The following is a 14,083-nucleotide window of genomic DNA, read 5'->3' as shown; positions in this document are numbered from 1 at the left end:
CATTTCTATAATACGGCGCGAATCAGATGTGGATACTAAAAAAATATAAAGATCCCTTAGATAAAAATAAGAAGATGTGGTATAAGTGCCAATGAGACAACTCTCCATCCAAGTGACAATGTATAAAAAGTTAACAATTATAGTTCAGGGTATGGCCTTCAACACGGAGCATTGGCTCACACCGAAAGCAAGCTATAAATTTACCCTTTACACAAGTATTCCCCATCCCAAACTAACAGACAAATTGAAAGAATTGGTCCTGCTTTGTTTCATAAAAATGACTGGCCAACGAAGATACAAGAATCTTGTCTTAGGGAGGCAAAATCGTAGTTTGTAAAAGTTCACTCTGATTCAACAAAATATTCTCTGAAACTTACATTATCAAGATGCTTGATTGCTTGCTTGACAAAACATTTGTTACGTTTGAAGGGCGTGTTTTTCAACAAACAATCGACATTCCCATGAGAACCAACTGTGTTCTTCTTCTTGCTGACTTGTCCGTTAATTCATATGAGGCCGACTTCATACAGGAGCTTCTAAGGAAAAATGAAAAGATGCTAGCAGTATCCTTTAACTCCATTTTCCGCTATATTGATGATGTCCTCTCAATAAATGATTCAAAATTTGTGACTATGTTGAACGCAGCTATCACATTGATCTTGAAATAAAGGACACAACAGATACAGTTAATTCTGCCTCATATCTTGACTTACATCTAGAAATTGACAATGATGGTCGGTCGAGGACAAAACTTTACGACAAAAGAGATGAAGATCTTCCCATATGTGAATTTTCAATTTCTATGTAGCAAAATTCCAGCTGCACCTGCATATAGAGAATAAACGATGATCTTTCAGTTGAAACGATATTGCATTTTCTATCATGATTTCCTTAATAGAGGGTTGCTGCTCACAAGGAGGCCATTAATTAAACCAAGAAATCAAAGTTGTGAAGTTGAAATCATCTCTTCGAAAATTTAACGGACAACATCACGTGTTTCACAGATGACGACGGATATGTTCTAATTGTCGTACCACATTCCCGTCCTCTTTTTCCTCGAATGTGACCTACCGAATTTGTCTTATGCTGGGTTTGTACTTACATGAGAAACACAATGGGTGCCACATGTGGAGCAGGATAACTTACCCTTCCGGAGCACCTGAGATTATCCCTAGTTTTGTTTAAAGGGGGTTCGTGTTGCTTTTGCTTTAGTTTTCAGTGTTATTCTTTGTGCTTTTTAATTTTGCAATGTCTGTGTTGTTTATACCGGTAACAGTTTTGTCTATTCATTGTCATGCAAAACACGGTTTATTTCAAATTTTTACAGTCGGTCAAGTGTGAGGGTTAGAACATTTACTTGGCGGATGGTTTATCAATTTGGCAATGTCTTACGGTTAGATAAGAGTCAATTACCAATCCGATATTGCGTGATGTCTATAAATAATAAACGTATTTTGTAGGAGTAACATGATGGGCGTCGCATGTGGAGCCTCTCTTTCAATTAACAGGTTTCTGAAATTCTTAGCTGAGTTGAAACATCATTGATACAGTCCTTTGCTGTTCACAAAAATTCTAAACCATTCGAGCCACTAATTTTGTCTCCCTCTAGTCAAAGATTGCTTTTATTTTTTGGGTTTTTTTTCACTGTCTGTTAACTTCGTAATTCATTTAGCTTACCAATTGTTTCGATTCGAGCTCTGCTGGGTTAAAAGTGCGTCTGGTGTAATAAATATTTGATTATCGGCCTGGTATCTTTGACGATTGTTTTTTTATTGTTGACTTACTCCACACGTTTTGGTAGGCATACTGATTAAAAGTTTTAGCAACATGTAGTTTAATTTAAAAACTTAAAATAAAAAATTTCAAAGTTGCAGAATGATGTATCTTTCTTTTTTTTTTTTTTTTTGTTGTTGCACCTTTTGATTTATTTTTCAATAATTTATTTATTGTTAAATTTGGAAGTGAATTTTATTTTTGAAATATGAAATTAAAAGAATTTGTTGCTAAGTATTTTTTACTCGGTATATTTTTGTCATTTGAACTTGTGCACGGATTAAAATATTGCAAGAATTTGGTGTAAGATTTTATTTGTATACTTACTTTTTCAACAAATAGTTTCAATATATAAGTAAGAAGATGTGGTATAATTGCCTATGAGACAACTATACACCAGAGACATGATAAGATAAATGTAAGAAACTATATGTCATCGTACGGCCTTCAAATGAAGAATTATTCAAGGCCCAGAATGACAAAATGTTAGACAATTCAAACGAGAAAACAAAACAACGACCTGATTTATCTACAAAACAATAATTGAAAAACAAATATGAAAGACAGGGACCAAGGACAATCACTGAACCACAGGCTCCTAACCAGCTACAGGCATATATAGATACTAAAGTGGCAGGTTCAATATGTTCAACCCTCCCCAAACAGGTGGGAGAGTTGAACCTTTAATATAAGACATATAAGGATTGCAATCCCCTTTATTTTAAAGTTGATTTACTCTGCGTTGTCATCGTTTTGGGAAAAAATGTATCAACATAATATATAATATTACTAACATTTATTGTTATACCGCGTTTGAAAAAACCACTGATAGATAATCAGATTAATGAGTAACAAATATTATTATTATACCTCAGTATGTTTTTTCTATATAAAAAAGAATGAAATATTTGTGCAATTTCATTCCACAGACTATTTGCCAGTCAATAGTTTCAAAGACTATTACCCCGGTTAATAGTTTTATCAACATATTTCCCGGATTTTTTCATACTAATTTTTCATTGGACAACAATGACGTCATTGATTATTATGCTTTGATTTGAGCGCTTGGCAACGCGTTCAATTCTGAAATATCGTAAACGTTATAATCTGTATGTGTCTGTCGTTGTAATTTCAAATTTACATGTATATTACTTACCAGAAGCAATTAAAATAGAAAAAGAAAAACTACACATTTTAAGATCTAAAACAAAACAAAGGTATAGTATGGGACTGTCGTCGTTTTCATAATCTGTGATTGCTTTGGTATACGGTAATATATGTTAGCTAGCATTTATTATATGCACAGGAATTATTACACAAGGATTTCCGGTCTTGATTACAGTAAATAAGATATTTACAAATACCACACTGGCAAAAGGAACCAAATAGTTCATCTTGTGCATGTTAAAGTGACTATTTGGGTGTTTTTTCAAAGTGGTGTATGTAAACTTTTTAGAAAGATTTTTTGTTCGGTATAATAAAACACTTAATGGCTGGTTATGAGTGTAATAGCAAGTTTGTTGTCCCTTTGATACTAACTATTGCCCTCGGCTTCGCCTCGAGCAATAGTTGGTACCTCAGGGACAACAAACTTGCTATTACCCTCATAACCAGTCAATAGGTGTATATTATTATTATACCTCAGTATGTTTTTTCTATATAAAAAAGAATGAAATATTTGTGCTATTTCATTCCACAGACTATTTGCCAGTCAATAGTTTCAAAGACTATTACCCCGGTTAATAGTTTTATCAACATATTTCCCGGATTTTTTCATACTAATTTTTCATTGGACAACAATGACGTCATTGACTATTATGCTTTGATTTGAGCGCTTGGCAACGCGTTCAATTCTGAAATATCGTAAACGTTATAATCTGTATGTGTCCGTCGTCGTAATTTCAAATTTACATGTATATTACTTACCAGAGGCAATTAAAATAGAAAAAGAAAAACTACATATTTAAGATCTAAAACAAAACAAATGTATGGTATGGGACTGTCTTCGTCTTCATAATGTGTGATTGCTTTGGTATACGGTAATATATTTTAGCTAGCATTTATTATATGCACGGGAATTATTACACAAGGATTCCCGGTCTTGATTACAGTAAATAAGATATTTACAAATACCACACTGGCAAAAGGAACCAAATAGTTCATCTTGTGCATGTTTAAATGACTATTTGGGTGTTTTTTCAAAATGGTGTATGTAAACTTTTTAGAAAATTGTTTTGTTCGGTATAATAAAACAATTAATGACTGGTTATGAGTGTAATAGCAAGTTTGTTGTCCCTTTGATACTAACTATTGCCCTCGGCTTCGCCTCGAGCAAAAGTTGGTACCTCAGGGACAACAAACTTGCTATTACCCTCATAACCAGTCAATAGGTGTATATTATTATTATACCTCAGTATGTTTTTTCTATATAAAAAAGAATGAAATATTTGTGCTATTTCATTCCACAGACTATTTGCCAGTCAATAGTTTCAAAGACTATTACCCCGATTAATAGTTTTATCAACATATTTCCCGGATTTGTTCATACTAATTTTTCATTGGACAACAATGACGTCATTGACTATTATGCTTTGATTTGAGCGCTTGGCAACGCGTTCAATTCTGAAATATCGTAAACGTTATAATCTGTATGTGTCCGTCGTCGTAATTTCAAATTTACATGTATATTACTTACCAGAGGCAATTAAAATAGAAAAAGAAAAACTACATATCTAAGATCTAAAACAAAACAAATGTATGGTATGGGACTGTCTTCGTCTTCATAATGTGTGATTGCTTTGGTATACGGTAATATATTTTAGCTAGCATTTATTATATGCACGGGAATTATTACACAAGGATTCCCGGTCTTGATTACAGTAAATAAGATATTTACAAATACCACACTGGCAAAAGGAACCAAATAGTTCATCTTGTGCATGTTTACATGACTATTTGGGTGTTTTTTCAAAATGGTGTATGTAAACTTTTTAGAAAATTGTTTTGTTCGGTATAATAAAACACTTAATGACTGGTTATGAGTGTAATAGCAAGTTTGTTGTCCCTTTGATACTAACTATTGCCCTCGGCTTCGCCTCGAGCAAAAGTTGGTACCTCAGGGACAACAAACTTGCTATTACCCTCATAACCAGTCAATAGGTGTATAATATTATTGGGCACTCAATCTCAAAGATTAGATTTTAATTTTGCTTTTTTTCAGAGAGGGCGGAGAAAATACAAATGCACGTGTCTGTAATTTGAAATTATATAATGATCTTTCATTAGTATCTTTAAACATGTCAATTCAAAATCATGCAGTTGTTAAGAGTACATTCTACATCTGAATGGTGCAACGTATTTCGATTAAATTTTCATTTAATAGCACGAAAATTGCAACAGATAACAATTGAAAGAATGAAAATGAATATCTTTTTTTAATCTATAATATACGAGGGTCTTGGTGGGGGTCCTTCAATTCTGTACTCTTTATTTTTTCAGCCATATTTCTCTGTTTTCATAAATTTTACACAGTTGTCTCTCGTGGTCAAGTGGTCTAAGTAGTCTTACAACTCTATATCTAGCCAGTCAACACTGAGGTTATGAGTTCGAATCCCGCACGTGGCAGTTGCGCTCGACTCCAATCTTAATTGACTAGGATTGTCAGTTTTCCTTTCGAAGGTTTGTGGTGCCCTCAAGGCACTCCGGGGACTCCGGGAACTCCCTCTTTCTCTATCAATAAAAATTGACCGCCCCGAAATAGAACAATTGTGTTGAGAGTGGTGTTAAACAACAATCAATCAAACAAACACCTATTCTTTATATTTTAGCACCCAATTTTTGATCCATTTTTCACTAATATTAGCCCATTATTCTCTTTTCTGTAAAGCCCATCTATACCATTGTATATTTGAAAGGCAGTTGCTATTTGTCCGGCTAACCAAATTAACGTTCATTTTTGTATCACTTTCTTATCATACTCCGTTTAAATAATACCTCTTCATGTTGGAAATAGACAATAATGACAACAATAAGAGGAACATCTTTTCAAAGGGATTGATTGGTACTGGCCGTTCTATTCAAGTTTTATGCTCAAAATGATTTTTTGGTCTTATGATACCGTATATCCCACATATTCTATTATTCATATTTATTGGGCGATATTTTGGTCCCTTTTTTCATAAAATCTCGGTCTTGAACGATGTTGAGGTCTCCTGTTATCACATGATTATAGAGATCAGAACTATTATACTTCAATGCTTCACAGTCTTATGTTGAAGGAGCATTGTTTTTTATAAACGTTTCTGATATAACTGACGTACTATAATAAAAAAAAATAACAACTTCTATACTTGTTGTTTTATACATGCAAGAAATCATAGGTGGCTTGGAGTTATCAAAATATGAAATATTGGACGTTAGAGTCATTCGAGTCAATACATCTGTTAATATATATTTTTTCTAGAAAAATGCCGTTTATGATCTTTAGGTTTGCCAATCGTGACGAGGGAACAGTCTATAGTGACAAAAAGCTGTAATGAAACGTGTACTCTCATATATTGGACTGAAAAATGATATTTTATCACACTCGTTATAAATAAAATATTGAGGAAGTTTCAGACATGTTCCCTTGTCCTATGATATAGTCATTTATATATAGGGTATACGCTGTGTGTAGTCGATTAATCCAAGTCAGTTCACAAATTACGAAAATTTTCCAATGTTTATGTGATTGTCCTGGTTGTTTCTAGACGGTTTCAAGTGGTTGGAATTTTATTAGTTGTAATTGGTTTTGGTAGCTTCGAGCACTCTTATATCGGTGCTTCGTGTCTTTTTTATGGTAGTTGTTTTTTAGTCCTTCATACCCAGATCTACTGAGTTGAGCCATTTACAACCGACTTTTACAGTTTTTTCTAAGTGTATACTGTGCTTGTTTCACCATTGTCCCCAGGTTACAACACTGAAGCGTTAAGCGCTCGCCAACATTTTAACCCCACCTCATTCTTTATATACCTGTAGTTCAGTGGTTTTCGTTGGTTCATGTCTGTCAAATTCGTTTTCCGTAAAATGTTTTGTTATAAACTAGGCCGTTAGTTGTCTCGATTGAATTTGTTCACATTTTGTCAGTTCTGGGTCTTTTATAACTGACTATACGGTGGTTTTGCTCATTATTGAAGGTCGTTGGGCAGCCTATAAATTGATTACATCCATGTCATTTGAGTTCTACTGGATATCAGTCTCATTTCAATCATACCACATCTCCTTGTATTTTGTAATTAGATACAATCAAGCTTCATTAAAATAATTTTATTTTTAAAGTCACAGTTATATGGCAGTTATAAAAAATAACAAAAATTGGCACTAAATTGTCATCGTGAATGAAAAGAAACGAAAAAGAAAGTATTGTAACAGTATAACCATGTAGACCATCTAAATGTGGAGAATGATAGACTACAGCTACACTCGTCTAAGCTTGGCCGATTCCGTTCCATACGAGAGTGGCGGATTCACTCGTTGATTACCGATTGACTACAGCTCATGTTGATTTTGTCATTTCCATGTCGTAAGTAAGTAAGCAAGTAGTAAGTAAATAAGTGAATTTATTTAGAGTCGGCACATATGTACAATCAAGAATAAACTTGAGCTTAACAAAGCTCGTACAACCGACTTTATACTAGACATCGCAATACAACAAGGTTTCAATAAGACAAGTACACATAAGTATAACAATGTTCGCATATGTAATTTTAAATAAGATAAAACACACATAAGCATCAGATTAAGGATGTTCGCTACTCTGTTTCAAAATAACAAGCTTTTTGAAAGACTATAATAAATTGATAGTATATACATAAAGGAACTTAAAAAGCAGATACAAAGTAAGGGTCCATGTACTTGTTTTCGAGATGTAAGTCATTGAAAATTTGGCGGGAAATGATTCTCTCTAGATTTTTCATACATTTAACATTGGCACCTTTTATCTTTCAAAAACTATGAAAAACAAGGATTTTTTAAGATTTTGAAATATGGCTTTTTAAACATTTTGTAATGATATTATGAAAAGAAAAGTAGGGGTTAGTGGGCAAACTTATTTAATGGCACTACATGGATAAAACCAGAGGATTCCGAATATCTGGCAAAAATTCTGAAACAAGAGAAGCGAACATCCTTTAGTTAAATTAAAAACAAAATAAGGGTCAGAAGCACTTTTAAAATGTCACACAAGCACATACAACACATGCGCTTTGGGAATGGACCCCTGTTATCTAAATATTGTTTCTTTAAATATTCTGTAATATTTCAACGTATTTTCACTTATTTAATGTGTCCTGCTCTTTTCCATACGGCTATTATACAGTAACAGTAGTTAATAAATTATAATAATAGAAAAAGGAGGGTCCATTTCCTAAAGCGTCTGTGAACTTACAATAGGCTGTTGTACAACGTAGATGGTGTAAGGTTCAATTTAATAGTTGTCTTTAAACATACACAATAAAATAATATAAACAAAAATAAACAAAAAGTTGGCTGTTTCGTCGACTTACATCTACTCCAAAATGGAATCCAGAAATTCTCTCGAGTCCCAAGTACGGTATACAGTTGGAATGTTCATCATACTTGCAATGCTATCTCTTCTGGTCCACGAAAAACTCCTTCGACGAGGACTTGCGAGATTTTCACATTCCATATAAAATTCCGGATATTGTCCGTTCAGATCCCGAACGTTAGATTTGGCACCACGTGATTTTAAAAGCTGTATTATACTGGTATCACCACATATACATGCATAATGCATAGCAGTTCTCCTCGATTTGTCGACAGCATTTATTTTTGCCCCGTTATCCAGGAGACAAATCAAAAGCTTCTTCTTTTTATGCCGTTGATCTTCATCCACGATGCTATCACAGACGGCCATTAGCGGTGTTATTCCAGAAGAAAGCTTTGTATTTATTTTAACACCTCCTTCAATAAGAATTGAAGCTAGTTTGAATTTTTTTCTCGCAATGGCGGCGAATAATTTGTCTGTAACGAGCTGGTTACCTGCAGGAGCTTGTTCAGTCATTACTATTTCAGTTGCAATATCCTCTAAATGGATATGCGAAGAACTACGAGGTTGAGAATGAAAATCCAGGATTTCGATTTATATGTTGCTAGTTCTATTTTGTTCTCTTGTAGAAAATCCCTCCTTCTAAGGAACACTTCGCAGTTTGTCTTCTAATTGTATTTTGATTTCTTGCTCTAACAGTCTTTTCTTTTATAGAAGTTTATCAGTATCTTTTATATCCAATCAACAAATGGGAAATTTTCTTACCAATTAAGTCTTAAACAAAGGTGTTTGCTAAACTACCACTTTCGAATAAGGAGTGTTAATAGTTTTCCACAAAAGGTAATGGGCTGTTCTATTTACGTAGGTTTAGTTTTAACGAGATCAATGTCATAATTTGCGTCAAAATTTATTCAAATGGACTTGCAAATAGAATTTATATGGATTTTTTTTATCAAAGATATAATTTAAAGGTTAAATTTCTAATTTTTGTCATAACAAAACTGATAATTATACTACGATCGAGGAACGGTGGGTGAACTTTCGTTTAGAATTTGAAAACATATCTGGTGGATATACAGATGGAGAGTAAAAGAAATTCAGAGGAAATTGTGAAAAATTATAAGATAAATAAAAAAAATCACGTATTAGTGTTATATTTACGTTTGCAGAAACATTATAAAAAAATTATAGATAGTGCTACCCCACATTAGACTAAAATCTACATTTCTACCATTTATATCTTCTTCGGGAGCAGATTTTTCGGGAGCATGTTTGCTTTCAAATAGCTAAGATTTGAGAAATGAAATATAGAAAGTGATATAAAAGATAAATTGATTGTTTCACCCCAACTCTGCCGTCCACGTCAGACTTAACATTAATTCATAACTCCTCAAAAACTGAATATTATATAATGCCTTAGCCGTATTTGAAACAACTTTCAGGTATTTTCGGTTTTTAAAGTTTTAAAGCTCTTTGACTTCGTATTTGAGCACCACTGATGAATCGTGCGTCTTGCATACCTAATTAACCTGGTATCTTTGATCAGTTTTTGATCATTTGACTCAACCCCGGATTTTAGTGATCAGAGGTTGTGTTTTTCATTCTTTGGTTTTTTGTGTAATGTTTTGTTATTGTTGTTTGTTGTATTGGACTTGTGGTTTTCGAATGTCCCCTTGGTATCTTATCTCTCGTTTTGACAGAATTCCAAAATTGAAAGTATTTTTCTGCAGGATATGAAGTTGACATCTGCTGTATCAGTTTTTGATCTACGAGAATTTAAGGGTTTCCTATACCAAGACATGGAATTAGCCATTTCTTCTTATACAAATTTTTTAATCCTCATCTCTTTGAACACGGTCTGACAAATTTAATTAAACCTACAGATTCTTCTAAAGGGCACGATGTTGCTCACCTGATGTTTTAAATTTTAATCTGAGTGACATTTTTGTTTGCCCATATTAAAACATGGACATAGCCAATTATGCTTATATTATATGAGACGGAAGGCGACACACTTGTTCCTTGAATTTATAGAATTACTATAGCATTTCATTAGAACTAGTACTTCTTATACTATTTGAAATATGAAAAGAGAAGAACATTAAGACTGCTCACATAAAATGACGTCTTTACACTAAATCCTTCGGAGGTGTACTGATTGACATTTTTGTCCGGAAAATATCATAGTTTATTTATTATTTGTAATTGGGCTTTGAACAAGTATTTAATAAAGTCGAGCACTCTTAAATCGGTACTCTGTGTCCTTTGTCTTTTGTCTTTTTGTCTTTTTATTTTTTGGGCTTTGTTCCGACTTGATGAGCCAAAACTTTTCCAACTGAATTTTACAGTTCTTATTGTAAGTTGTAACACCACTGTCACAGGTAAGGGGAGGGTTGAGCACTGAAAACATGTTTAAACCTACCACACGTGCCTGCCTGTCAGGAATATGTAAACCAATGATAGTCGTTCGTTGCTGTCTGAAGTATTTGTTTTTGTTGTTCGGAACCTGAAATCCAGTGCTTGTTGTTGGTTCCTATTTGCCATATTTCTTTCTTTCTTTCGGAACCTGTGATTCAATTATTGTTGTCGTAGGTTGCTGTCCGGCATATTAGTTTTTCGATCATTGTTGTAGTATCAACCAGGCCATTGGTTTTCTGATTTGAATTGTTTTTTCATTTTGTCGTACTAGTACTTGGGCCTTACTTACCAGTATGGGTTTTATCTATTTTGAAGGCCGTACGGTTAGCTGTAAATGTTCAAAACCTCGTTCTTCTGTCTTTATGGATAGTTGTCACAATAGCAATCAAACTTCATCTTAAAGAGAACAGGAAACGTTGCTGTTTTCAAAGGAAATTAGGACAAAGCGAAATAATTGATGTAAATTTACTTACAATAAGCTGTAACACAGTCTCTAAGTCAATTTGAAAGCAAGTGTTGTATACATGACGTTGTGGATGGGGGTTTACAGAACAGAGAATAATGGGCAAAAAATATAAAGAATAAGAAAAATGGAGCAAAAAAAATAAAGACTAGAGAATAATGAAGTGCTAAATAATGAGGAATAGAGAATAATGGGCAAAAAATATACAGAATAGAGAAAAATGGCCTAAAAATTAAGGACCCCCCATCCAGACCCTCGTACATCCATTTATTTTCATACAAAATGTCTGCTTTGGTTGTGTATTTATTTTGAACTGCCAGTGGTATTAGTTTTGGTTTTGGTTTTTATGTTGGTATAGATTGTGGATTAGTTGTATCGACCCTCGCATTTTTATCTATGAGGTTCTGGATTGGGGTTGCTTTATTTCTGTATTCTTTAATGTTTTAAGTCATTTTTCTCTTTTATTGCCCATTATTCTCTATTTTTTATATTGTTTACCCAGTATTCTCTATTATTTTTTTGCCTACTTTTCTCTCTTCTTTTTTTTGTGCCTATTCTATTCTGTAAACCCCGTCCACACCCTCATCTTGGGGTCAATACAGCTCACTAGGTCAAATAAAGAACCAGTCAGTGTTATATTTTTTATTTGGACTGCTCCTTAAAAAATAATAAACAAAATTAAAGTGGTAAAAACCGATGACGCAAGACCAATAGAAAAGTAACTCTTCTAATGAAAAAGTCGAGATTATGAATAGTAAAAACAATGCCGTTGACAATACTGAATAAAAGTTTTTTCTAAACAACAATCGTACACTTTAAGAAAATATTTAATTGTTAATTATATAATAGTTATTGAAGAACTGGTCATTATCATGATGTATGGACTGCCCACAGTACAGTGGTATTGACTAAAACTACGGCTCAGTCATTATCGCTGTCGCAGTCAATACCACTGTCCTACGGGTAGTCCATGTATCACGATAATGACCAGTTCTTCAATAACTATTATGTTTATTTCATTGAGGAACCATGTTTTTAAAAATTCTCATAAATTCAAATTGTTCAAAGCAAACTCGAGTTATTGTACAATTTTTATAAGAAAGAGTGAAGACCAGTCATAGTGATAACTATAAATCACTGCCATTCATTTAAGTACAATTTTTCAGTAAATGAATACAAAATAAAGTTTTTCTATAACTTTATAATTCTTGTTGCTGAGTAGTTTGTCTCTATCAGCATCGGAAAGTACGGCATAACGGTCATTTGAGTTGTCTGTAGCAGACGTGCCATCCAGTTAAGCCATGTTCCAAACGTCTGAATCGCGATTGCCTTTTACTAAAGGGACATCACTCTAAACAGAGAAACCACGCCCCACTGGTAATTATCATGTAAAAGTCCGTTAACGACCTGTTTTCTGGTCCGTTTTTTCTTTTAAAGACCGATGGATTTTTTTTCTAAAGAATAAAGAATGTCATGTGGCCCCTTGTTATCCAATAAGAGAAACTAATTCTTAACCGATATGAAATAAAATATGTTATTAGAAATACATATGCAAATGATGATGTTTGTTTTTATTATTTATGGAGATTATAGCCTTAGAAGCTTATGATACTGACATTTGAAAAAAAAATGTTATTCTTTGCTGCATATTTCTTTCAAATGTTTAAAAAAAATAATGTACATACAAAATTTAAAGCTCTTTCAAGTCACCAATTTTAGGATTGTTCCACATAGACCTTTAGCATATTACAATTTCCCAAAAATATACATATTGTTTATATCTAAGTTTTCGAGTACGACAGTCTGCTCTTGTCAAGTGAACTTTCAATATAGAACTATTATCTTTTCGTGAATATAACGACTTAAAAGTTAGGTCTGTGCAGGTTTAAAAATTAAGATACATATCTTTACAAAGTAAGTAATCTGTTAGAAGACTTTTACTAATTTTTTTTTACAATTTTAAGAATAGGTTGACTCGATTTTTTGTACATGTATGTGCGGTCTTCTCGATGTATTTGCATTCAATGTTCACATCGGGCTACGGTTTGTTTGAATTTGATTGTATTTTAGTAACTTAATTTCAAAAGTGTTAATCTTTGGTGCATATCAATCGATTCTTTTGGTATTTGTTTCCGGAACTTCTCGGATCTAGCTGTCAGTGCATACATATACGGATGATTGGCATGTTCCATAAGAGGTATAGAGCCAGTAGAAAAATAAATTGAATTTGGTACTCCATGAAATTATTCGCATAGCAACATTTTTTAACCTATTTTTCACAACAAAAAACAATCTCCTATAGCCTGTTGCAATCGTCGTTTGGTATTTTACGAGAGAAATGTTACGAGAACGTTTTCTTGTGAATTAACAATTAATAAGCAAAAACAAGACAAACATTGAAAACGTTTTCAATGTTTGCAAGGGAGGCAATATTTTGACATTGTGTTATTGACGTCATATGTATTGATATATATTTTAAAACACCAGCAATATAAACAATATAATGTTAAGGATAAAGTTCAACGAAATAAGTGAGAAAGTTCAGGATCACAAATAGAGACACAAAGATGTCATCATTCTCTTCGAATGTTGCAGACGATGATTCACGAATAAAAAAAACCATATATAGGTTTATTTTTGTTTGTTTTTGTATTTGTTTGTCAAAAATAAAATTCAAAAAAGATATTTTGTGTGCTATTTTCTATGCAACCATTGCCTGAAAAGAATAAGAAAATTCAGCAAAATTAAGTGTAAATTTACCAAAGGGAGATAACAAAGCAGAATTATATTTACCAAAGTTGAACATATATCGATGCAAGTTTGTTGTGTTTGGTAAGGTACACGTTTTTTTGCTATTTATAGATAGGTCTGTTTGATTTGGTTAT

Source organism: Mytilus californianus, unplaced genomic scaffold (genome assembly GCF_021869535.1).
Source record: "Mytilus californianus isolate M0D057914Y unplaced genomic scaffold, xbMytCali1.0.p SCAF_10, whole genome shotgun sequence".
Taxonomy (NCBI): domain Eukaryota; kingdom Metazoa; phylum Mollusca; class Bivalvia; order Mytilida; family Mytilidae; genus Mytilus; species Mytilus californianus.
Note: the sequence above shows the minus strand (reverse complement) of the source record.